We start from the raw sequence: 26,656 nt of genomic DNA, 5'->3' as shown, positions 1-26,656 counted from the left end.
CACCAGTACCGGGTCCTCAGTGTTATAACTGTGGGGAATGGGGGCACATTGCCTGTATGTGTCCAAGAAAACAAGACACTAGTGAACCCATGGAGGTTGGAGTTACCCGACGGCGGGTGCTGTGTACAGGCTGGGCAACCCCAAATTTAAACAGTCCTTAAACGTCAATGGTCGAGTGGTTTGGGCCCTTATAGATTCCGGGTGCAGTCAATCCGTGATAAGGAAGGATCTCCTAGCCCTAGCAGACCAGGAAGTCGAACATTGGGTGACTATTTGCTGCGTTCACGGGGATAAGGAGAGATACCCCTTACAGGCCCTGACAGTAGAGTGGAGGAATTACAGGGACATCCTTCCTATGGGTATAATGTCAGATCTGATAGAGGAATGTATTATTGGGACGGATTACGAACATTTTCAGGAGATCCTGGACCACGTTCGAAACCAACCCTGACCCAGGATTGGTGGAGGGGTGCCCCTTTTTCTGACAGCGACCTAGAGCCCCCCTCTACCCGTAGGAAACTGTCACGTAGGGAGAAGCGTGTAGAAAAAGCAAACCACCGGGAGAAAGAGGCACATGGCACACCCTCAGGTCTGATTGCCGAGACTCATGAGGTACCTGTCGGGTTTCCCCAAAGACAGAGAGAAGATCCTTCTCTCGCCCAAGCTTGGAAGTCGGCCAAATCCAAAGAAACCGAAGAGGTGGGTCCCTACTTCTTAATTAGAAAAAACCTCTTATATCGCATTACCACTAATCGCTCCGGGGACCGTAAGCAACAGTTGTTAGTGCCCGACCACTATAGAGAACATGTTCTAACCTTAGCCCACTGTCAACCCGGAGGAGGTCATTTCGGAAGGGAAAAAACAGAGGTGTATCTCCTCCGGCGGTTTTATTGGCCGGGGGTTTTCGCCCACATACGAAAATTTTGCTCCCAATGTTCCAGGTGCCAACTTACCGAACCCGGTAGACCTAGAAAAGCGCCTCTCATGCCATTACCCATCATAGACGTTCCATTTAGTAGGATGGGAATGGACTTGATAGGTCCCATAGTACCCTCCACGAAAGGACACACATATATCCTAGTCCTGGTAGATTATGCCACCCGATACCCAGAGGCCATTCCTTTAAAAAGCATAACAACCAAAACAGTAGCCCAAGCAATGATTAATGTATTTTCTCGAGTAGGATTTCCACATGAAATACTCACTGACCAGGGAACTCCTTTCATGTCTACACTCATGAAGCAGGTGTGTAAATCGTTAGGTATTTCCCAAATTCGCACCTCGGTGTACCATCCCCAGACCGATGGACTGGTGGAACGGTACAACCGTACCATAAAAACCCTGCTAAGGAAAGTAGTAGAAGAGTCAGGTAGAGACTGGGATCAGAAGTTGCCCCTGGTACTGTATGCTATACGTACACATGAACAAGCATCCACCGGACACAGTCCTTTTGAACTTGTGTTCGGAAGACAGCCCCGATCCCTGCTGGACATGGCCATAGAAGCGTGGGAAGAGGAGGCGGAGGAAGGGGGGAAACCTTCGTTAGAATATGCCCACGACTTACGGTCTCAGTTACAAGGGTTATGGGACACAGTCCGAGTAAATATGGAACATGCCCAACAGAACCAAAAACAGTATTACGATCGAGGGAGTAAATTAAGGGTTCTTCTAACAGGGGATCAGGTACTTATAATGCGCCCCACGTCTGAACATAAATTGGTTGCAAAAAGCAGGGTCCACATAAAGTACTACGAGCCGTTTCCCCGGTCACTTACCTAATTGAAATCTCGACCACGCCGCAGAAAACCCAGATTTATCACATAAATCTCTTAAAGAAATGGGAAGAACCCGAGAGCTCTAACTCGACCGAAGCCTTGGGCCGGTTCCTATGTCCCAATGGGAGGGTTCAAATTGAATTTTGCCCGACCGAGACCACTATTGAGGAGAGTCTGCCCACAGTGAACGCCTCCTTTACAAAATTAGAGAGGGAACAGGTATTCAGTTTACTGGAACATTTCAGATCATTTTTTTCCACAGTGCCAGGCAAAACCTCTTTGATTGCCCATAAAATACGGACTGCACCAGGTACAATTGTCCGGTTACGACCATATCGTATCCCAGAAGCCAGGAAACAGATTATGGAGGACGAGATCCAAAAGATGCTAGAATTAGGAGTAATAGAGCCTTCTACTAGTCCCTGGTGCTCCCCAGTTGTCCTGGTACCAAAACCTGATGGTACTATTAGGTTCTACATCGACTTCAGGAAACTCAACGAACATTCCATGTTCGATACGTATCCGATACCCAGGGTGGATGATGTATTAGAAAAACTAGGAAAAGCAAAATACATGTCCACCCTTGATTTAACTAAAGGATATTGGCAGATTCCACTAGCCGCAGAAGATAAAGAGAAAACGGCCTTTGCCACGCAGTCCGGTCTGTACCACTTCACAGTGTTGCCGTTCGGACTGCATGGAGCCCCAGCGACATTTCAACGGTTAATGGACAGCCTCCTAAACCCCTTTCGACATTTTACAGCTGCTTACTTAGATGACGTAGTTATTTTCAGTGAAACATGGAATGATCATCTACTGCATTTGCAACAGATATTCCATACTCTGAGACAGGCAGGGTTAACTGCCAATCCAAAAAAATGCGTTATCGGAAAACCTGACATATCATATTTAGGATACAAAATCAGTCAAGGGAACCTCCAACCACAATCTAAAAAGGTAGAAGCTATTCTCAATGCACCTATCCCTGCAACGAAGAAAGATTTGCGTTCCTTCCTAGGGTTGGTCGGCTACTATCGAAGATTCATTCCCAATTATTCCACCCTAGCCGCCCCCCTTACGGATCTTCTGGCTAAATCTCGTCCTAATCAATTAGCCCCTTTTTCGGATCAACAGAAGACTAGTTTTGAACAGCTAAAATCCTTTCTGACTAGGGAGCCCGTCCTACGGTGCCCAGATTTCTCGAAACCGTTCCACCTCTATACAGATGCCTCTGATGTCGGGCTAGGAGGGGTACTAACCCAGCCCGATGAGGACGGTAAGGATCACCCAATAGTATATATTAGCAGGAAACCGTTTCCTCGGGAGCGCCACTATACCACGATCGAAAAGGAATGTTTGGCCATCAAATGGGCTGTAGACACCCTGCAATATTACCTTTTGGGTCGCCCTTTTATTCTCTATACAGATCATGCTCCCCTCACTTGGTTGTCGGCTCATAAAGATACGAATTCACGGATCTTAAGGTGGTTCCTTGAACTCCAACCATTTTCATTTCAGGTCCGTCACATCCCTGGTCCCCAGCAGGCCCCGGCGGATTATCTCTCCAGATACCCAGACTCTACCTCGGTCCTCGATCAGGACCGTTCTTGGGAAGGGGTGTGTGACCGGGTGTCCCCGGCAACCGCGGCTCGACATGACGTATCGGACCAGGCCGATACGTCATGTCCGCGTCTCCCCGTTGCCGGGGCGACGCGATACGAGCGAGGCAGTGGGAGGGCCGTTGCCTGGGAAACCGGATGGGTTTCCCGGCGCGGCGTAGCCAAAAGAGAGGACGGCCCCGGAACAAGAACGGAGGAGCAGGAGAGGAGAATGGAGGAACAGGAGAGGAGAGCCGAGGAGAGGAGTACGGAGGAGCAGGAGAGGAGACCGGAGGAGCAGGTGAGGAGAGCCCAGGAGAAGGAGCAGGAGAGGAGAGCCCAGGAGTGGAGACCGGAGGAGCAGGCGAGGAGAGCCCAGGAGAAGGAGCAGGAGAGGAGAGCCCAGGAGTGGAGACCGGAGGAGCAGGAGAGGAGAGCCCAGGAGAAGGAGCAGGAGAGGAGAGCCCACGAAAAGGAGCAGGAGAGGAGAGCCCAGGAGTGGAGACCGGAGGAGCAGGAGAGAAGAGCCCAGGAGAGGGAGACCTCAGAAAAGTCCACAGGAGAAGAAACCGCAGCCGAGGAACGCCACAACGCCAGCCACGACCCAGGAGGGTCGTGGCTCACCAAGGTACGGTCCGTGTGGGCCAAAACAAAGGCCATATCATACTAGGGACTGGGGAGGGAATATAAAGGAGGAAAGGGAGGGAAAAGAAAGGGGCACGATAACGAGCACGTATGAGCACCCCACAAATCTATAACTAGAGATTGAGAGCACTTGTTCCCCAACTCCGCACAGGCACCCACCCCTCCTTATCGTTCCTGCCCATACCCAGACAAGACTCCAGAGAAAGAGTGAGATAACCTTGGTTAAACCCCATACTTACCCGGGTGTTGTTTTCCTTTGTTTTCCGGTATCCTGGAATCCACCTGAGGGGACCCGCCAGAAGTCACCCTGGAAAAGAAACAAGAGACTTTGAGACTAAATCAACAATACAGGAAACGGAACAACAACACCGCAACCCTAAGGAAACCCTGCCCGCTTGGTTATAAACTTCATGTTTTTCCTTTATTCCACCTTAATCTTAGAATAAATCCCACCATAAAACTAAACGCATACCTCGTCGTCGTTTGTATATTGTTAGATCTGTCACACCCATCTCCTGGATTAGCCTAACTGCTTGCCCACACTGCCACAAAAATAGAGCATTAGGTGATCTATTTTTGCCTCTGGATACCAAAGTGGGGTTGCTCAGGCTCTCTGCATACTGCACATCATTTTTTTTACACTATATAGAGCAGTGGTCTCCAAACTTCTTAATGGCGCGCCGCCACAGTTGAAAAATAAAAATCTATGGGCCCCCCTCAGAAATTTTCACAAATATTTTATAAAGATGGCAATGTTTAAATATGTCTTGACCTATTTAAACATTGCAGTTAGTACCTGTTACCTTTTGAAAAATGCAATAACATGCTTTTGCTTAAAACAAAGGCCTGTAATCTGTATAATGCTTCTTTTGGCCAGAGTCTGGCACCCCCCCTGGGACCACTTGAGGCCCCCCCAGGGGGGCCCACCCCCCAGTTTGAAGACCTCTGATATAGAGAGACAGCTTCCTACGATAAACATGAAAAGTAAGCAGAAACACAAAGCTGAGGGACCCATGATGATGTCTGCACGGGAAAAGAATTGGGTTTCAGATGTGGATTGTCGATTCCACATAAAGGTAAATGTCCCACCATCAGACAGATATGTAAAGGCTGTGGTAAAAAGAACCATTTTGTGATGGTTTGAAAGGCGAAAGAAAAAGTAAGTGTGTCACGGCGTGAAGACAAAATGGCCAACTGAACATTCCAGAAGCGACGTTCAATGTGTGCCCACAAGGCCAAGCGACAACATCAGCTGAGACTAATCGACATCCAACGGAGTTGATTGCCTTCTTAATCATTGTTGAAAAGCTCATCAACACCAGTACTTACTAAAAGATGATTGTATAATGTTGATGTTTACATCAGTAAGATGTGCACATGTTTGACTGGGCGCATGTGTGGAGAAACACTTGTCATTATGCAATACCTTTTATTATCGACAGTGGTGTGTTGATAAATGCCTGAAGAGAAATACAATGAATTATCTCCCTTGCCATAATTGATGCCATCAAAGACAAAAGTGTACACATGGTCTCCATCAAAGTCTTTGAAAAGTAAAGGTTCATTCATTTTTAGCAAATATGAAGCACAAGAAGACAAGAGCGCAGGCGCCGATTCACATTCTTTAAGTTTCAACGTCAAGTGCATGTCTACTCAGTTTCAGCACAGCTGCTGACATGGCACTGATCTCAGTGAACTACAACAGGAATGCTCATCACGAAGCAGTAAGTCAGTTCCCTTCATTATTTCATGGGCTAGGAAAACTTAAAACTTTGAAAGCACAATTACATAGCAATGATGATGTTCATCCTGTTGCTCAGAGACAGAAAAATTGCATTTCATTTACAAGACGCTATTGAAAAGGAACTTGAACCATTGCTCAAATATGATATCATTGAGCATGCTTCTGGTCCAATGCCATGGGTTTCTCCCATAATAGTAGAACCCAAAAAGAACAGTGAAGGAGCTTTACGTATATGCACATATATGCATAAAGCAAAGAAGGCTATTGAAAGAGAACAACATCCAGGTCCACACATTGCTGACATGATAACATGATTGAACAGTGCAAATGTATTTTCTCACCTTGACTTGAATTAAGGATATCGTCAGTTAGAACTCAAGCAGAATTGCAGGTACATTACAACCTTTTCTACACATATTGGTCTATTCCGATATAAAAGGCTATATTTTGATGTGTCATCAGCTGCTGAGATTTTTCAAGATGTCATTAGATGTATTCTACAACCTGTTGTAAATTCTTAACAACTACAGGGATGACATTTTGGTTTTCGGAGCTTCACAAAAAGAACATGCCAAAGCGTGAGGCAAGTGTGTCATTTACTCATTGATACAGATTTAATGCTAAATGCTGAGAAATGTGAATTCAACAAGGCAAATCTAAAGTTCTATGGTCATTTCTTTTCTGAAGGGGGCATGACACCCAACTCAGCTAAGGTACAAGGGTTACCAACTTCCAGTCCCCCACAAAGGGGGTTATTACAACTTTGGAGGAGGTGTTAATCCGTCCCAAAAGTGACGGTAAAGTGACGGATATACCACCAGCCGTATTACGAGTTCCATAGGATATAATGGACTTGTAATATGGCTGGTGGTATATCCGTCACTTTACCGTCACTTTTGGGACGGATTAACACCACCTCCAAAGTTGTAATAACCCCCAAAATGTTTCCATTTTATATTAATTTCCTTGGCATAGCCAGCTATTGTTCTATCTATCTATCTATCTATCTATCTATCTATCTATCTATCTATCTATCTATCTATCTATCTATCTATCTATCTATCTATCTATCCAAAGTTTTAAAATAGTTCAACAAGCTATTTAAATTGCATATTTTTTTAATCTAGCCAAGTCGGCTTAGGCGCTACCCTTGCACAACACAGTGGGTAGCCAAATGCTCAAAGACCTATTGTGGCCTCTGGTAGTAAAAGTTTGTCACAGACTAAATATGCAACCTGAAAAAGAAAGTTTAGCAGTGGTGTGGACTTGTGAGCATTTCCATGTGTTCCTGTGTAGAAAACCTTTCACACTTGTGACAGATCATTAAGCATTTCTTACTATCTTTGGCAATCCAATGGCCAAGATGCCTCCATGAATTGAACTTTAGGGTCTATGGTTGCAAGAATACAACTACATAATTGTACATTGTCCAGGGAAAGATCAAAACCCTGCTGACTACTTCTCGAGAGTGCCTATACAATGTAGAGGTACCCCATCTAAGACTGCTGAAGCCTACATAAACTTAACTGTGAAATCAAACACACCAGCTGTCATTTTGTTGGAACAAATTGTCACTGCTGTGAGTCAAGATAGTGATATGCAAGGATTAAAATACATTTTTCCCATGAGTCATGGAATCAACATACTTGACCTCTCACCAGTGACAGCGAGTACAGAAATAATAAAATTACAAAGATGAACTGTCTGTGACTCAAAAAGGAATTATCTTGAAAGGCTCAAGAATTGTCATTCCGGAGAGTATGCGACATCAAGTGATTGAAGTAGCCCAAGAAGGACTTTGTGGAATCTTTGCCACTAAAACATCTCTCCGAGATCGAGTCTGGTTTCCTCATCTCAATGAATAAGTTGAACAAGAATTGAAAACCTGTCATCTATGTAACTGCCCATCAGTGAAAACTCCTCAACATCCATTGAACATGTTGGAGTTACCAAAGCATGTTGGGAAAGAATTGCTATTGACTTTCAGTCCACTGACAATGGACATCACATGATGGTAATAGTGGACGAATAATCTTGCTTCCCAATAGTTAAAGTTCTCTCATCTATCACTTAGGAAAGGGTAATTGAAAGATTAGATGGCATCTTTGCGACATGGGGCATTCCTATGATTTTAAAAGTGACAATTGCGCACCAATTTATAGCAGAGAATTCAAAGTCTTCCTCTATATGCATAATGTGAAGCATCGGAAGAGCACACTGCTTTGGCCTGAGGCTCACGGCCTCATTGAACGTTTCATGAGTACACTGAAGAAAGCTGTTCAGTGTGCTATGTTTCAGAAGCTCAACCTCAAGGCTGTCTTAAATTCAACGTTACAAGCTAACTATTCGACTCCTCACTCGACCACAGGTGAAAGCCTTGAAAAGTTGATGTTTAGGAGAGCCATAATGACCAAGTTGCCTCAGCGGACCAACACCAGATCGAAAACTGATACCAAGACATGTGCCACAGACTTGAGTCATAAACAGAAAATGAAGTCCTATGTCGACAAATGGCGACATGCAAAGAGGATTATCTTCACCCAAAGAGATCAATGACTGCTACTGCCCACCACCGGCAACTATTACCTGCATAAGTTATGCAGTGCCTCCTGCTCTTCATCAGAGAAAATTGCTGCTGCCAGAGGGAATAAAAAACACTACCCTGCGAGCCCACATTGCCCTCAGTCTGCGCCAGCCCACATTGAGATCTGTGCCAACATAAATTGCAAGTGCGTGCCAGTGTGTCCTGCGACCTGCTCGAGCATACACTGCAAGTCTGCACCACCATCCATTGCAGTCTGTGCTACATTCACTGAAATGTGCCCCAGCAAACAGTGCGTCCTGCCCCAGCTGTTTTAAAGAAAAAGTTGCTTTATTGGAAGCACGAGGAGCCCACAATGTTAACACAATGCTTGGCCGCACCCACAACAAGCCCCTTAAATTGTTCTAACAATGATATTTAAAACGCCCCCAGAGTAGGATTGGGAAGGCGGGCAGTCAGGAACTGGCCGGTGGGCCGGTGCTTCAGGGTCACATGTGGGCCGGTTTTATTATTGCTTCAGTTAACTGGCCCACAGAGCCTTACAGTCTGGCAGGCCTCCGCCAGGCCACTGCAATGTGTATTCATTCATCTTGGCCATGCCTCCACCTAGCAGAGCCAGCCTGGAGGCCTTGGGCCATTCTCTCCTCAGGCCCCTCGTGTCTGACCCAGCACAGCAGCAGTTTTCCCCTGATGCCTCCCTGCTGGGCAATACACATTCTGGCCATGGGGAGGAGGGAGTATGCAGAGGCCTATGCCTGTGGGGTGTTGGGGGAGTCAGATGTTGTCACCATGCCCCTAGTTTCTTTTAGACTGGTTGGTGGGTGGGTGGGGGAGGGAGGGGTGGTTTGCATAGACCTCACAGTGAGGCACCATTCCTGGAGAGAAGAATAAATAGGCTGGAAAGCACTTTCGAGTCCCAGCATCCCTCGGATTCCTGTGTGCAAATCAATTACTGTCTCAAGGCCTAATTAAAAGTGAATTTGATCGTGTGCAGTGTAACTAGTGCTCATGTAAATGGCTACAATACTTTTGGGCTGAGCTCACACCATATAAAACTACACAAAGAAAAAATAAACAGCGCCCGAGCCATGATAAATAATGAGGACTCTTTATGTAAAGACATCCATTTTCCTTTTTATATTGGCTATCTGCCTTTTGTCTACGACTAGGTGTAACTCATCTTTAAGAAAATATTTTAATGTGCTTTTGCATTACGTTAGCTTTTAAAGTATGTAATGACCAGAGTTAAAAATACCAGCTTAGGGTGATTTTCTTGATTTCCGTACCACCTAGGACATTAAAATACTGGTCATGCTGTCAAAAACAAAAAGCGGCCAGCTGGAATCCCTAGTCAGAAATGTGGTTGTGGCAGTTTAATTTCACCTTGCCAGCCTGGATGAACTGTAGTGCTTCAAGTTTACAAGCTCTATAAGTCTTCAAATGCCTACTTTAACAACATTTATCTAAAAATAAGTCCATTGAGAAAATCTAGGAACATGGGCCATGTTTTGGGGGGGAGTGCCCGGGCCTAATTGTGATCCCAATCCGACCCTACCCACATTCCCTAAACACTACCCAGATGATCATGGCCAAACACCCTGTCTCGTTAACTGCTAAACATATTCTAACAGGTCCAACTATTTACTTCTCAGTACGTATTTCTTATTCCTGAATCTCCATTGACATCTTGTTTAGCCTGCCTGGCTACAGTGATTAATTTGTAGATTAATTGGTGACGTTGCTCAAAGTTTTTTTCGGAAGCCTGCAGCTGGCGCTGACCAATGTCATGATTACAGAATGCCAAGGCTGCTTGGTTTTGATTTCACGTCAAGACTTTCATCCATCATCCTAAATTCCTTGCTCCTTTATTTCAAGATTGCAGGTTCGATTTCATCCCTGCTTTCTCTCTTTGACACTGTTTCAATCTTTCTTGTGCTTTCCTCGTTTTGTGTTTTTCTCTCTTGTGCTCTGGATCAAAGTTTGATGAGAAAACATAAGGGCTGCTCCTGATAAATGAGTGCCAGTGGGTCCCACATGCAACCTTTAGTTCAAGTTAAGCACTGGCCGGGTACGAGGCCGACGCTGCATCTAATGAATTCCTTGCTAGGTTCTTTTTACATGCTTCACTTTTCCTAATCAGTCCTACTCTTTCGCTGCCTTCCTTGAGTTCATTCATTCTGCTTACTTCCAGCGACACTTACATGTTACAACCTAAATTCCCCCAACCGTCAACTAAAAGCAGACTCCTGGTATGTTCCGGAGTGGTGGGTGGGACCATTGCTGCAGAGGGACATCATGTGCATGCTCTGTAAAAAAAGCAATAATGCAGCACTTTCTGATTGAAAAGCACCATTCTTGCTTTTCCCAATGTACCTGTGTGGAGTAGAAAGTTCCTGCCTCTCTGCATGGGGCTCTTTTTATGAGTCTTAACCAGCCTACATTGCGAGTCTTCTTCAGGATACATTGAGTCAGATTTACTATGGACAGCAGGTGCAAAGCAAGCTAAGTGACACAAACTCTTGCAAGGATTATTAATTTTCAGGGTAAAAGGTATTTTGCCCTGGAAAGGTGCTCCTCACCGCAAATAAAACTATGTACTGCTTTGGGCCACTTCAAGTTGATGGGGTGTGTCTTGAATTTTCCTTGGCTGGATCAACGCAAGCACTCGGGCCATATTTATACTTTTTGACGCAAAACTGCGCTAACGCAGTTTTGCGTCAAAAAAATATGCACCGGCTGACGCCATTCTGAAGCGCCATGCGGGCGCCGTATTTATTCAATGACGTTAGCCAGCGTTAGACGGCGGAGCTGCCTGGTGTGCGTGAAAAAAAATGACGTACACCAGGCAGCGCCGGCGTAGGGGAAAATGGAGCTTGGGCGCCAAAAAATGGGGCAAGTCAGGCTGAGGCAAATTTTTCGCCTCAACCCGATTTGCGCCATTTTTTTTTACTCCCAACCCCCATTGAAATGACTCCTGTCTTAGCAAAGACAGGAGTCATGCCCCCTTGCCCAATGGCCATGCCCAGGGGACTTATGTCCCCTGGGCATGGTCATTGGTCATAGTGGCATGTAGGGGGGCACAAATCAGGCCCCCCTATGCCACAAAAAAAAAAGAAAATATTACTTACCTGAACTTACCTTATGTTCCCTGGGATGGGTCCCTCCATCCTTAGGCGTCCTCCTGGGGTGGGCAAGGGTGACAGGGGGTGTCCCTGGGGGCATGGGAGGGCACCTCTAGGCTCCTTCCGAGCCCACAGGTCCCTTAACGCCTGCCCTGACCAGGCGCTAAAAAACGACGCAAAAGCGGCTGGACGTTATTTTTTTTTACCCGCCCACTCCCGGGTGTGATTTTTGCCCGGGAGTGTAAATACGGCGCACATGCCTCGGAGTCAATTTTTTAGACGGGAACGCCTACCTTGCATATCATTAACGCAAAGTAGGTGTTCACGCTAAAAAGTGACGCAAACTCCATGGACTTTGGCGCTAGACGCATCTAACGCCAGAGTATAAATATGGAGTTAGTTTTGCGTCGAATTTGCGTTAAAAAAACTACGCAAATCCGGCGCAAACGGAGTATAAATATGCCCCTCTGTTTTTTACACAAAGCTCGATCTACTAAGATAGCCATGCTGGGCTTTGCATCATAAAGTAATGCCTTCTTGAAGCAGCCGCTAATCAATCGATCAAGGCATTTGTAAAGCGCACTACTCACCCGTGAGGGTCTCCAAGTGCTGAGGGGGGGTGCTGCTACTGCTCGAACAGCCATGTCTTGAGGTGTCTCCTGAAGGTTAGCAGGTCCTATGTCTGTCACAGGTGAATAGGAAGAGTGTTCCATGTCTTGGTGGTAAGGTGGGAGAACGATCTGCCACCGGCTGTCGTTCTCTGGAGGCGTGGAACGGTGGCAAGGACAAGGTCAACAGAGTAAAGTTGTCAGGTCATTGTGTAGAAGGAGTGCCGTCTGATGAGGTATTCTGGTCCAGTGTTGTGCAGTGTTGTGCAGTGCTTTGTGAGTGTTGATGAGGAACTTGAACATAATTCTCTTGTTGACGGGGAGCCAGTGCAGGTCTCTCAGGTGAGCTGTGATGTGGTTGTGGTGGGGGATGTCCAGGATGAGGCGTGCGAAGGCATTCTGTATGCGTTGCAGTCTTTTCTGGAACTTGGCCATGGTTCCTGCGTAGAGGGCGTTGCCGTAGTCCAGTCTGCTGCTTACGAGGGCTTGGGTGACTGTCCCTTTGGTTACGATGGGGATTCATTTGTAGATCTTCCGAAGAATGTGGAGGGTGTTGAAGCAGGAGGAAGAGACTGCATTGACTTGCTGGGTCATTGATAGCGATGAGTCCAGGATGAACCCCAGGTTGCGTGCGTGGTCAGTGCGGTTCCCAGTGTGGCAGTCCACCAGGAGTTGTCCCAGGTGGAGAGGGTGAAGCCGAGGATGAGGTCCTCAGTTTTGTCAGAATTCAGTTTCAGCCAGCTGTTCTTCATCCATTCGGCGATGGCCTTGATTCCTTCGTGGAGGTTGGTTTTGGCGGTGGTGGGGTCCTTGGTGAGGATCAGCTGGGTTTCTTCACATATGAGACGATGTTGAGGTTGTGTGATCAGACGATGTTTGCTAGCGGAGCCATGTAAACGTTAAAGAGGTTCAGGCTGAAGGACGACCACTGGGGTACACGGCAGATGATCTTGGTGGCTTCAGAGTGGAATGGAGGAAGGCGGACTCTCTGCGTTCTGCCGGTGAGGAAGGAGGTCAATCAATCCAGGGCTCTGTCGCTAAGGAGAAGAAATGTTTTCATTTCTCTAAATATTCCACAAGTAGTATGCGTGCAGCACACATACAAGAAGTATAAGTTAGGAATTTGTCTTAGCATACGTTTTTATACTGGAAGGGTATGCTCCCAGTACAAATCCTGTTCTAGACCGCACGCCCACACTTATGCTCTGTGGTGCTAAGCTTATGTGTGGCACTAGACAGCCTGTTTGTGTATCAGTGCAGGAATAGTGAGCAGTGGCAGACCATATTTAAATGAACGTGGCTCTGTGTTCCGCGAAGCAGCAACTTTGGTTGCTGTCCTGCGTTACTCTAAAAAATAGTGAATCTGCCCGTTAATTGTGTACTCAAGGCGCCTTTGTTCTGGATTAAATGTGACACACGGAATCTGTTACCACCAGAGGGATCTCGGCATAGGGCGGACGGTCCCCACTCTTTAAAAGCTCCACTCATGCCCTCGTCTAGCTTGGACCCTGCTCTTATGTAGGACTACAGTTAAGCAGCCCAGGGAACAGCACCGCCTTTTTTTAAAGAGGGAAATATATCTTCCATAACCGCTGGACAATGAACACTCATACCCAAGAGAAATGAAAAACATAACTTATGTGTTATTTTGCACCCTCTGCAGTACAATTTACTTGCTTGGTCAGCAACCGCGCCAGGCTGCCCTCATTTGAGTCAATAATTGGCGACTGATGAACAGAGCAGTCACATTTTACATGCCTCCAGTGCCTTTTCCATCACAGTTACATATTTATAAAAACATTTTAATATAGTGCCTCATACTGAACATCTGCCATTTCTAACTGCTGAACATAATATCCAGAGTTAATCGAGGCCATCAATACCACTGACTGACCTTTTGCTTGACCTTCTCATAATCAATTGAAAAATATAGTAGTTAGCTCCCTTGTAATTCTGGGCAGGGCCTAAAGGCCACATATATTTCCCAGTAGTTCCTCTTTCAGCCTCCGGCACCGTGCGTTAAACCAATTAATCCTAAATTGGTGGGATGTCTTACATTTAGGGCCACTGTATATCGCCTTTATGGGTGCCTCATGCTGCAAGGCACGTCAGACTTCCTCGGTGCTCTGCGAAAAGAACGCGGAAGGCCTCTTTTAATATTTGTCCTTCTTTGGAAGGACACGTACAAAAGTGCAGGAGCCAAGAAAATTTCATCTGGGAGGACAGGGAAGTAAATGAAAACCACGAGTAACAAATGAGGCAATAAGAAAGCAAAACATGTCAAGACTGCCCAAACCACCAGCCAAGTAATCGTTAGACTGGACAATGCAACAAAACACTCATTTGTCGAAGCAATGGAAGACCGTTAATGAGGTTCTGGAAGCCTGCCTTTCGTTGCATTGTGCTGCAGAATATAAATAGCGCTTCATGTCCGTGACCAGGCCGCAAAGAGTTTATTGCAGAGAATTCTCGAGTCACACATTATCAAGGATTTACAACAGCAGTCTATTGCTAGCCCCGGGTATTTTACGGCCTAACTTCTATTTGTGAATGCAAATATGCTTTTGTTATGAACATATTTTTTAATTTTTCAATCTCAAAGTATTTTATTGAATACTTTTTAGAAAAAGAAAACAATACATAGATATGTCGTGATATCCCAGGCTAGGATGCCGAGAGGAAACGGAGTTCAAGATTCTAAGATTTCTGTACATGCGCAGCAAATGAATACATAAGGAAATCGAAGCATTAACGAAAGGAATATGAAAGAACAAAAAAGACATACGGCTGAGAGTGTTGCAGGACCTGAACCGAGTGGCAGTGAGTGTGGGGTGCGGAACAGATTGGAGCGATCCTAGGGCCTTTTGTTCCATCCACCCTCAACCTATACCACGTTTGAGTCGGGGCAGGGAGGGACCAGGGAACCAAAAGCAGCCCAGCCAAAAATGCTCAAAGCTTCTCAGCTCCCTTCATCTCCCCGCACAACCCCTCTTTCCATCCATTACCTTTAACTGTCTTTCTGTTCCATCCATTACCTTTAACTGTCTTTCTGTTCTTCCTATTTTCTCCCTCTCTGATCATTTTCTTTGTACCATCTCTCGCTCTCTCAGCCTCCCCGTGTCTGCTGCAATTAACTCGGGGAGCTGTGGAAAGTAGCAGAGGCACCTGGAATGGCCATGAGCTTTCAAAACCTGCCTCCAAGGCAGGGACATCTTAAGGATTTCAGGGGCCCTGAGACAAACGTATTTTATGGACCCCTGCTCATAAAAGCTTTGAATTTATCATTCAGTTGCAGCTCTTTCATGCCCTCTAGGCCAGGTCACTGACATTTGTCCTAATTCAAACTGTATTTCCATCTAATATTCATGGACAGTGACGTGTTTTTTCAATATTGTAATTCAGCAGAGCTTACTAATATTATTGCTACTAAACTGTACGACCCACTGCCATTTCTCATGTGTGAGGCCCTATTTTGATCTAAAAGAAACTGTATTTATGGATGTTGCATGGTGCTGAAAAACAAACATTTCTCTGCCAAATGTCTGTAGTAGACTCCAATACATCATCCACATTAACAATAAATAAAAAGAAAACAGTATTTCAAACAATCTGTTATGAATTAATCAAGGTCATCAGGGCAAGAACAGAACTAGCTTTATCAGACACCCCTTGGAAAAGCTGTGACCCTGGGTCAGGGCCCACTTTGCCCATGCTTAAAACATCTTTGCTCCAAGGGCACTAGCCTACCATGGAAATACCCGGGTTAGTAAAAGGCATGTTCGGCCCTGGGTTGGGGCCAGGGACCCGGACAAAGCAAACTCTGAACCTGTCCCCCATATTCACTTCCTACTCTGGGGAAATGCCCTGGCTCTAGAGTTGTTTCTTGCCCCACATTCCAATGCCCTATTCGACTTCCTCCGACATCTTCACTGAAAAATTAGAAGAACCACAGCCCCTAATCTACTACCTCCCTTCAGCGTGCCCCTGGCTATCCTGGTGTCATCTTGGTTACACATCCATTGATGATTCCTTAGCTGCTCAACCAACCCTTCTTTTTGACTACTTCTTCCAACCTGGTATCCCAAAGCCTTCCTTCCCTGCCCAAGAACCTCTTTGTATTCCTCCCACCCTTAGCTCCTTCTCTAGCATAGCCACCTAGGCTTCTTTCCCAAAGAGATCGATTGATCTGATGAAAATCTCTAATTTGTTTACTTCCTTTCCCCACAGCCTACCTGGAAACCTCTGCACTGATGACCCACTGAGTGACTGGGCCAGCACTTGCGCCACTCCTCTGCCTCTCAAGCAGGACATATTTTACTCACTTCTGCTTGACATTTGCTGTCCTCCTCTTAGGTCTGCTTAAGTGAGTGTACATAGCTAGTGGTCTGTCCCTATAGGGATTTTTCTGTCCTTTCCATCATTCAATGATAATTCATCTTGAGCATCTCATAAATATATTCACTGACAGCAAGTATTTATTTCAGTCTCAGATGCTCAACTGCTTCATGCTGTAGGTGTTAGGCGCACAATACTTGGAAGACTGAGCTTTTATCATGCGTCTCCTCTCTCTCACATCAAATAATATCTAGTAAACTACGTAGATTGTTGGTTATTGAATTACATATTAGATTTTAACCTGACAATGATTTACTTGGATCCTAAGGCATCCAATTCATTGTCCTAGTGGGGGAAAATGGAAGGTTGTTTCCAATTTGAGCATGGATTGTGTCTGAAATAATGAGAGAAGGCCAAAAGCAATGTTTTCATCGGACCGGGCAATGTGGATAGCATGGCACATAGTTAGGATGGTCCAAAATGTTGGGATTTTAAAGTGAAATTGATGAATTATGTTTTGTCTGCCCTTTGAATCTGTGGCTGACTAGAGTTCTGGTAGGTAGAGCTAAAAGGTATATAAACATCTCATAATGAGTACCCAATATGTGGTATTATCAAAATCCAACTCATTAGATATCTCCACCATTTCTCTTTCTAACCTATGCCCCCTCAGTATCACAAACTTTTAACAGAAAATTTCAGGACAACCCAGTGCAGTATCCTGCTAAGTAGACTATGATCATAAGAAATACCATAAAAGGACCTGCACAGCCATCCAAAGTGCCAGCTTACTGAAAAACATAAACTGCATGCCTCTCTCTCTCTCACACGTCTTCATCCATGACAATGCTAAATGTTGCAGATAATAGGAGTGTTATAATCTAACAGCTTTACAAACAATTGAGCGATAGGGACTGGGTCATCAATGTTCAGGCCGTAAAATCTGACACATGAATAGTGCTGCTGATCCATTTACCATTTGAGTTGACCTCTGAGCGAGTGACATTAATGTTGCCAGAACTGTGATCCTTTTATTTAACCCTAAATGCAAAGCACAAATCACATCCTGGACCCAATACTGGGTTTGAACCAATTTCTTTAACTCCACTTCCGAAAGATGAGTTTCCAGCAGTAGCATTAGTTGGGCCTCACTTCCTTTCAAAAACTCTAAAACAAATCTCTGCCTTTTGTTTGTTCTTAGCCCATTTACATTCCATAAAATTAGTTTAACAGTTTGCCTAGTCATGTTAACTAACCTTCCTCCCGAAAGAGAGTACTGCTAAACGTCTACATAGATGAGGACAGCTACTTTTTATATTTTCTCTCCTTCAACATGCTCCCTACCCACTGATATGACCCCCAGGGAGCCCTTCATGAATCTTCTGGCTGTCCTCAGCCGAATGGAGTGTGCCTCCAACTACACCAACCCAGTATTAAATGTAATTCTGCATAAATCAATTGTGAAGTAAAAGTCAGTGAGTGGTGAATACAAGGAGTCAACAAGAACGCCTTGATATAAGTGAAGATAACTTAACGCATTATAATATTATCCTGTACTGCAACCTCAATGAGCTACCCTCTGTTTCTACACTTATTTGACTGCCTAATACTCTGGATCAGGCCACCAACCTCCTCCATCCTCAGCACAACCAACATATTATTTCACAACACCTTAAAAAATGCTGGAAACTTCATTCACACTTTGGCCCATGTAGAAAACTAGGTTTTTTCCTTCTCAAGCAAAAACCACAACCCTGTCAGAGTGAACCACAAATGTCTCTAAATTCACCTGTGCTTAACCCTCTGGTAACTTGGCACAAAAGCAGTCAGGCATAACTAAGAGGCACTGTGTTAAGTATTTATGCTGCATACAAACAGTAATAACGTGAAGATACAACACAAGAAAAATCCCACACCACGGATTTAAGAATTTTTAAAGTTTTAAATGAAAAATAGCACTTAAAATATCAAATCTCCAACTGCAGGTATCTGGTTGAGCGAGACTGGGGCAAAGTCAAAAGTTAAGGCCAACCACAATGGAGCACGGTTCAGATACCTGAAGTGGATTGGGCATGGGCTTACTTTCGGAATTAGAAGAAATTTCAAAGAAAAGTTTCTGAAAAAGTAAAGTTCAGCAGGACAAGGCAGCCTGCAGTGTCCGCAGTGGAAACATTGTCGTCCAGGAGTCGCTGGACGGCATCCGGTGAAGATTTCTACATTCAGACTTTTTCACGTTCTTGAAGTCGAAAATCTCCAGTGGGACAAAGTTGTAGGCTGTAATCACTGGGGGCTCCACGAGGCTGGATACTGTTGCTCGGAGATCCTGCTGAGCAGGATTTGATGTGGTAGAGAAGAACGTAGCGAGAGCTACCACAAAGTCAGTCTGACCAACGATGCACCTCAGGCAGATCGCAAGCAGGGAGGTCCCGGTCTCCTGTCAGTTCTCAGAGTACTTTTTGGTGAAAATGTGTATAAGACCCAAGTTTCAGCTTTTGGCTAGAGGAGCACCGTTATCACCACTTGTACTTGGAGTCACTCTATTAGTCCTGGGATGAAGCAGCAAGGCAGGCATCCAGCAGAACGGCAGTGCTCTGAGGGTAGAAGACAAGATCCAAGCAGCAGGGAAGTTCTCTGAGGTGCAAAGCAGACCTCAAGCAGCAGCCAAGTTCTATGAATTATAAGGAAGTCCTTCTGGGGGTTGTCTTCAGGTTCAGGAGTGTAGTGAAGAGTTGGTCTGAGGCTTTAATATGTATACCGGGTGCCAGTCTTTAAAGTGGGGGAAACGTCTAGGCTACCTCCACATCTGGTTCTGGAAAGTTAATTCTGTCCCTTGCCCAAACTCAACGGATGACAAAAGGCTGTTGTCAAGTTCCTTTGCGAGACTGGAGGCAGCCTTTTGAAATATAAGTGGGGCACAGAACAGCTATGCCCCTCCCATCCTACCAATGGCTAGTCCACCTTTGTCTTAGTACCTGGGCGGAATACACAAAGGCCAATTGCCAGATATTTGCAGTCAGTCAGGAAACAGCCATCAAGTGTTTAGGACAAGAAATTCCAACTTTATAAAAGTGACATTTTCAGAAATATGACTTAAAATTCGACTTTACTATTAAAGAGGATTTTAAATTACAATTCTTTTGAGATAAAACATTACATTTCTACCTGTAACCAATACAAAGTTATACCTTATTAAATGTAATAAAGTATTCCAATGTTGGTCTTACAGTAGTGAAAAACTAATTTGGGTCCTATCTTTTAAATGCAATGCACCTTCCCTGTGAGATGATAGGAGTCTACATTCTGTATTAAAAAGGGGGGTTTAGGCCTGGCAAAATTTTTATTTTACCAGGTCGAATTGGCAGTCCAAAACTGCACCCAGGAAACAATGGTAGGCCTGAGACATGTTTTAAAGGGCTACTTTAGTGGATGGGACAGTAACTGCTACAGGCCCATTAATAACATTTAATTTACAGTCCCTGGGCACATGGAGCACTACTTTACTAAGGAATTATAAGTACACTAAACGTTCCAAATGGGTGTAAGCCAATTTTACCATATTAAAAGGAGAGAGCACAAGCACTTTAGCACTGGTTAGCAGTGCACAGAGTCCTAATGCCAACCAAAACAAAATGTAGAAAATAGGCGGGAGAAGGCTAAATGTTTGTGGGAAGACCACACCAAGAATGTCAGATCTAATATCCCCTAATCCCTGAAGCTCAGCGATTCTCTTCCCTAGAAGCCATTACCTTTCTTCTGTTGTGTGACACGTCAGTTCTAATTACACATGTTACACCTTTGTATTTTATTGATTTTTACTTCAAGGCAGTTTTTAGGATTAAGCCATTAACGAGGAACACATTTACCAGAATCTTGCTTGGGCATTTCCCATTTGGATTCAGCCTGTATGGATCCATATGAACTCTCTGGATTTCTGACATGAGGTCATCCTTTAGCTTAGATGAATCTCTGTTGAATAACCCTTCTTGAATAAGACCATTGACAAATGCTTTAGTCAGTGTCAGTGTCCCAGTGGTCGCAGGTGAAACGGACGGTCGGGACGCAGGCGCCGGGTGGTTCACGTCGCACGTCGCGCGGAGTGCAGCGCGGAGTGCGAACGCTGCCGCTACTGCCGCCACTGCTACTGCTGCTTTTGGGGGGCCCGAGGAGAACTCTTGCCGGGTGGCTCACGCTCGGAGCTTGGAGCTCCGAACTCACCGCGGAGTGCAACGTTGCCGCGGCTTTTGGAGTCGGAGGATTCTGTGTACCCCGGCTGTAGTTTTGCATTCCGGCAGGGAGTGTGGGCGACCCCCTCCCTGCACCTTTCCACCGCTGTGTTGCCGTTGTTGTTTTCTGTGCTGCACGGCACGGCACGGCGGGACCAGGCGTGACCAGGCGTGACCTAGGCGCTAGAGGAGCCAGAAGCCAGAAGCCGGAAGGAGTCAGAAGGAGTTCTGCCATCCCCCCTGTGGACCTCCTGTGGCCTCCTGTGGCTCCTGAAAAGACGCTGAGCGGGTGAGCAGACCGGGGAGAGACCGGGACAGACCGGGAGTAACCGGGACAGACCGGGAGAGACCGGGTAAGCAGCCTTCCTGGGGGGGGGTCCCTGTTCATACACTGTTATACGGGACCCTTCCTGGCCATTGAACCCCTCTCCTGTTCCTACCCTCGGCCCCGGCTCCAGCTCCGGTATCGGTGCTCAACCGCGTCACGTCACCTCACCCAGCCCCACCCAGCCTCACCCAGCCCCAGCCACAGCTCTAGCCACAGCTAGCCCTAGTTTTGGCCTTGGACTTGGACCTGTTGTCGTTGTTGGTGGTCTCTCCTAAAGACTGAGCAAGGAAGGAACCCAGTAAGGAACCAAGGAGCCAAGGGGAGGGGAGCGGTGAACGGTGAACGGTGAACGGAGGATGGTTGGGACAAGAGGAAAAACAAAGAAGGCTAGGGAGGCCAATAAGGCGCTCATTCACCTAGCGGAATTCCAAAGATCAGAGCAGGAGCTCAAAAGTTTACAAGGTCTAGGGTTAGACCAGGACCAGGATCAGGACCAGGACCAGGACCCCAGAACCATCCAGCAATCCCAGGGGGGATTCGCAAACCTAGGTGAGGACACAGCAGAGGGTGTCCAATTCGGGTCTCCCGCCGACAAAAGCGATTCCGAGCCAGGAGAAGGGTCAGGTAGGACATTAGAAGTGGTGACAGTGCCTTGTTTGCCAGCCCATACTGACTCCGATGACATAGGGGGTGCCCTACTGAATGCAGGAGAAACTGTAGGCGAAACTGTGGGGGGCCTTGTAAGTCCTCTGTGCAGGAGACACAAGTATACACCGACGCACCCGGGCTCGGGTGGAACCACGGGAGTAAGGAAAACTAGATCAAAAATAAACACTATTACTAACTATTACAACCAAGTGAACTTAAACTCTGAACAGCCGCAAATGCAAAGTCCTAAAGCCAGTGGCCTCCGATTACAGCCACCGGGGGAAGTGGGTGGCTACAACGTGGGGGGGGGGCGAACTGGAGCTACCAGTGACCGGGCTCCAGGACACTCGCCTACTTCAGCAGCAACAGCAATCGGTTGGTTTATCGCAATTATTCTGCCCAATGAGTAATCCCCTTGGGGATGGTGAAGTGGAGTTAAAAAACTCCCCAAAGTGGAGCAACTTTTCGGGAGAGCAAAGAAAAAGCAACAAATTACTTTATCCTGACCCCCAAAGGGGACTATTAAACTCCGGGAATTTCTCACTAACATTCTCTCCACAATGTGCCCAAGCAGAATTCATAGCACTCCAAAATATAATGGGTCCGGAAACAGATTACTCACCATCTAAACAGACCCATAAAACCTCAGCGCCACAGCTTCACTGCGGAAGTCAAATTGTTAAAACTAACTTAATGCTGGGCAGACTCAACAGTAGTTCCTTCAGTCTGGAGCTGTCCTCGCTCGACAACTCTGTTATTGGCAACATAGACCCTCAACTAAACAGCATAACATCAGAAGATCTAAACTTCCTGGAAGGTAGTATAATAAAAGGCCACAGAGGAAAGGAAGGTAAGAATCCAGAAGGTCAGATAACCAACGAGCAAAGTGGAAATAGAGATGACCTCTCATTAGACCAACCAATTCTTAGCATCAGGAAAGTTATATGTACAACACTGGGCTCAATTGCAACAACGATTATGGCCCAGTCTCAAAAATGTGATGATCAACTCGAGCTGACCAAACAACTTACATCCTCAATACAGTCTATAGATTACAGGATGGCCCTAGTAGAGGGCATAATTAGGGAAAACCTGTTGCATCAAGCAGTGGCCGATAAAATGGACAAGTTGGACGGACAAGTCTGTGGACCACTGCTGGAAAAATTATTGGAAGTCCCAAAAGTAATCAAAGACATAATCGAAGACTGCAAATATAGCCTTAAAAGCACACAGGGGTGCAATTACGAGCTAGGAAAAACAGAATCTAGTTTAATTGAAAGGCCAACAGACAGAGAAAATAGAGAAAGGCACTCTGGCCCAGGACGAGAGAACTATCCAGATGCAAAAAATCAGACACCTAAGATGGAGAGAACCAACGGAAGTCCTGAATTTGGAATCAAAGTCCCAAACTCAGTAGAAAAAAGGCCACCGGGTAAAAGGCCTCAACTAACAGGCAGATGGAAAAACACATGGAAGAAAGCTAGAGGAAAAAAAAAAGCAGCACCAGCAGGAAAGGCTTTAAATATGTTACAACAGATAGGCCTAATAGGAGAAATCAGGAACACAGGTGATGAGATCGCCCAACAACAGCATAGAGATAAAAGCATTAAGTCGGAGAGTTTTGAGAAACCTACTGATAAAGTTTTTAACTTTATAAATAAAAATCCTGGATTATTGTGCGACAAAAGTTGCACTCACCATTCCCATATAAACCGTATACCCATTGGCCCCAGGGGATACCAAGCATCTGGGCATGACTTAGACAAAGAAAGGTGGTCTGGAAAAGTTCCTGGAACAAATCATGGGATAAATGAGGCAAACGAGGTAAATGATCCTCCAGCCAACGAACAACCCAAATGGAGCCCAGGAACATCCAAATCTAGCATTGGTATCGATAAGCACTTCCCAGCTACAAAAACTGAACATTTAGTTCAGGTACATCACTTAAATACAGTAGAAGACTACTACGGAAAATGCCAGCAGCCTCCGAACTCCATTAGCGAAAGGCGAAAGTAGAAGGGCAGAGACCCCAGAGTACAGTATATACGAAGCAAACAAAGTATAAGAACAACCATGTGCGTGGACAACACAACAGCCCCAGTTCCCGCACCCCGGACAAAGGCAAAATATTGCTCTCAGGTCAGCCCTGGAAATTATAATCTCAGCAACCAGCCTGGGTCGATCACTGATTCGCCTGCACCATCGCGCCCAGCACTGGACCTGGAAACCAATGAAATCAAAGGAAAAAGGGACAATTGGCCTCCAAAAAGGCAACCCTACGAAGAACAAAGGAACAAAGAATTGCAACTGGGGAGGGAAAAAGGCCAGGTAAATCGAACATTTACTAGTCGGGCAGCTACCACTCAAAACAGACAAAATGAGAACACCCAACTCCAAGGAAGACTGTCGCAGGAAGGTGGCGGGCACACTGAGATCCGGTCTGAAACAACTAAAAAGCCTGAAGCCACGATCATGTTCATGCCTGAGTACTCCTCAAGAGGAAGTCACGACATCCTGAACAGGTCTAACATCTTATTTCTTGTCAACTCCCTGCCAGTCTTACAGAATGTAACAACTAAAGATCTCCTTTCAGTAAGATTCATACCAAAAAAAGAATTAGAGAACGGGGAATTAACAGAAACAGTCTGGGCCTCACCTTGGATAGCAGAACAGATCTTAAAATGTTCAAACACGATGAAGACCTGGGGAATATCCATTGTTACTCCGCAAAAAGAACCATATCCAACAATACTTCTTGAAAAAGCTTCAAACCGAAACATGATGGGTAGGCAAGAGGCAAAAGGCAACTTTGGTTCGATACTTCAGGGAGCAATTAGCTCCAAACAACAACTCCCTGAACGAATAAACTTGAGTAATATGAGGTTCTGCCTGTTGGCTAATTCCCCTAGAAACAGTAGGGGCAATCCCCCACAGTTACAGAATTGCAAAGAGCAATCATTTAGAAGCTCGTAGCAAAAAATGGATAGCTTGAACATAAAAAATAAAATCAGTCCCATATTAAAAATTCTAAGCTGGAACATAGCAGGTTTAAAAAACAAAATGGAAGATAAAGACTGGGTCGAATTTATTAAAAAACAAGACATCAGCTGCTTCCAAGAAACTTGGTCTATTCACGCTATTGACCTAGATGGGTTCTCCACCTTCCACTTACCTGCTATTAAGCAAAAAAAAGGAAGACCTTCGGGAGGTCTGAGTATTTGGATCAGAACTTCATTACTGAGGAACTCCGTAGTAACTCACACTGTACAAAGCAAGGGAATCCAGACGCTCGCAGTCAAATACGAGGAATGGTCACTCGAAATAGTAAATGTGTATTTCCCACCTATCAGCCGGGCTCAAGTTATGCCAGGGGTGCGGCTCCTTAAAGAACATATCCTAAATAAAAGTACTAAGGATCGGAGGAACCCAGCACCAGGTCACACAAACAATTGCTCTCCCCAACCTTGTAAAACCCTTTTTTTGATATGTGGTGACTTTAACACTAAACCTCATTCTATCCTCTGGGATGAACAAGTAGCAGAGGAAGATTATGCTTGGAATATTCCAACGCCTCTTATCCAACGTTGTAATGACTCCAAGAAAGGAGAATTAATCTTTGAAGCATTAATAGAAGGAGGAATCCGCACATTAAATGGGAGAACAAAGTCAGATAAAACCTTTAAATCTACCTTTCGAACTGGAAAAAGGCAAAGCATAATGGACTACATGGCAATAAACATCGAAGCCTGGCATTATGTCATCGATATGGAAATAAGGGACAGAATCGAGAGTGATCACGACCCACTGCTAATGGAGATAGTCCATCCGGACACGTGCCCAGGGAAGGCGGAGTCTCCATTCAACGGAAATAGCCTAACAATAACCATGAGACCAAACTGGAAAAACATATTAAGGTCAAATGAGGATGAACCTTATATGAGTGTACCCAGTCAAACCTGGTTGTCATCACTTAGCACGTTCCTAAACCCACCAGTTAATGACGCTATACCCCTCCTGCATAACTTTAATAATTTGCTATTGCAAACAAAAAGGGAAAAGATCAAGCATCCTCAAATCAACCCTAAAATGATGGAGGGCTGGTTCGATGAAGAGTGTTTAAAGCTAAAAAAGACCTTATCACAAGCATTGAAGAACCGGCACTTGAATGATTCCAATGAGCAACATTTTTATGGATGTAGGCAACAGTACAAAAAATTATTAAGATACAAAAGGAAGATATTTCCACATAAACTTTGGAAAACTTTACTGCAAGCAATAACGGCAGGGAACTCCAAAAAGTTTTGGGGGATAGTCAGGTGGGGATGCGAAGGTCCCCCGAAAAACCTAGAACTGAATATCAACCCCCAACTTTGGGTAAAGCATTTTACTGCCTTGTATCAGGAAGTGGCCAAGACAGCACCAGGGATGACCAATAACCCAAACATCCTCACTCAAGGGCTGGCAGGCAGAAATCAAAGATTAAGTAAAGTATTTCCTCTTCAAAAGACTCACGCAGCATCTTCAAATCGGCTTGTTGGATTGGTAAACGAAACCCAGAATGTACTAGTCTCCAACGAATTTTCCAGCACAAATTCTACGCAAGTAGCCCATGTCATTCCACGTGCAATGAAGTTAATATCGGAATTCAGTGAAAAAGAGATTAAACAAGTCATCCTCCTCCAAAAGCCGCATAAGGCTGCAGGCCCAGATGGTATCCCTTCAGATGCTTACCGTAACCAGCTAACGTTATGGTTACCTGCTCTAGCCCGTCTATTCAACAGTGTTTGGCATTACGAGGTAATCCCTCCTTCTTGGAAGGAATCAATAATCGTTCCAATTCACAAAAAAGGGCCTCGGGACATGGTGAGCAATTATAGACCTATCTCACTGCTTGATAGTGTTGGAAAGATTTTTGCCAAATTGATTCAGTCGCGTCTAGACCAATGGCTAGAGGACGGAGATTTAATATCAACACACCAAGCTGGTTTTAGGAGAGGCCAAAGTACAATAGATCAACTTTTTAAGCTAAACATGATCTGCGCTAAATACGCCACCCTTAAAAACTGTCCATTATACCTGGTCTTTGTG

The sequence above is a fragment of the Pleurodeles waltl genome, chromosome 8 (genome assembly GCF_031143425.1).
Source record: "Pleurodeles waltl isolate 20211129_DDA chromosome 8, aPleWal1.hap1.20221129, whole genome shotgun sequence".
Classification (NCBI taxonomy): Eukaryota; Metazoa; Chordata; class Amphibia; order Caudata; family Salamandridae; genus Pleurodeles; species Pleurodeles waltl.
The sequence above is the reverse complement of the archived record's forward strand: the minus strand, read 5'-3'. Positions refer to the sequence as shown.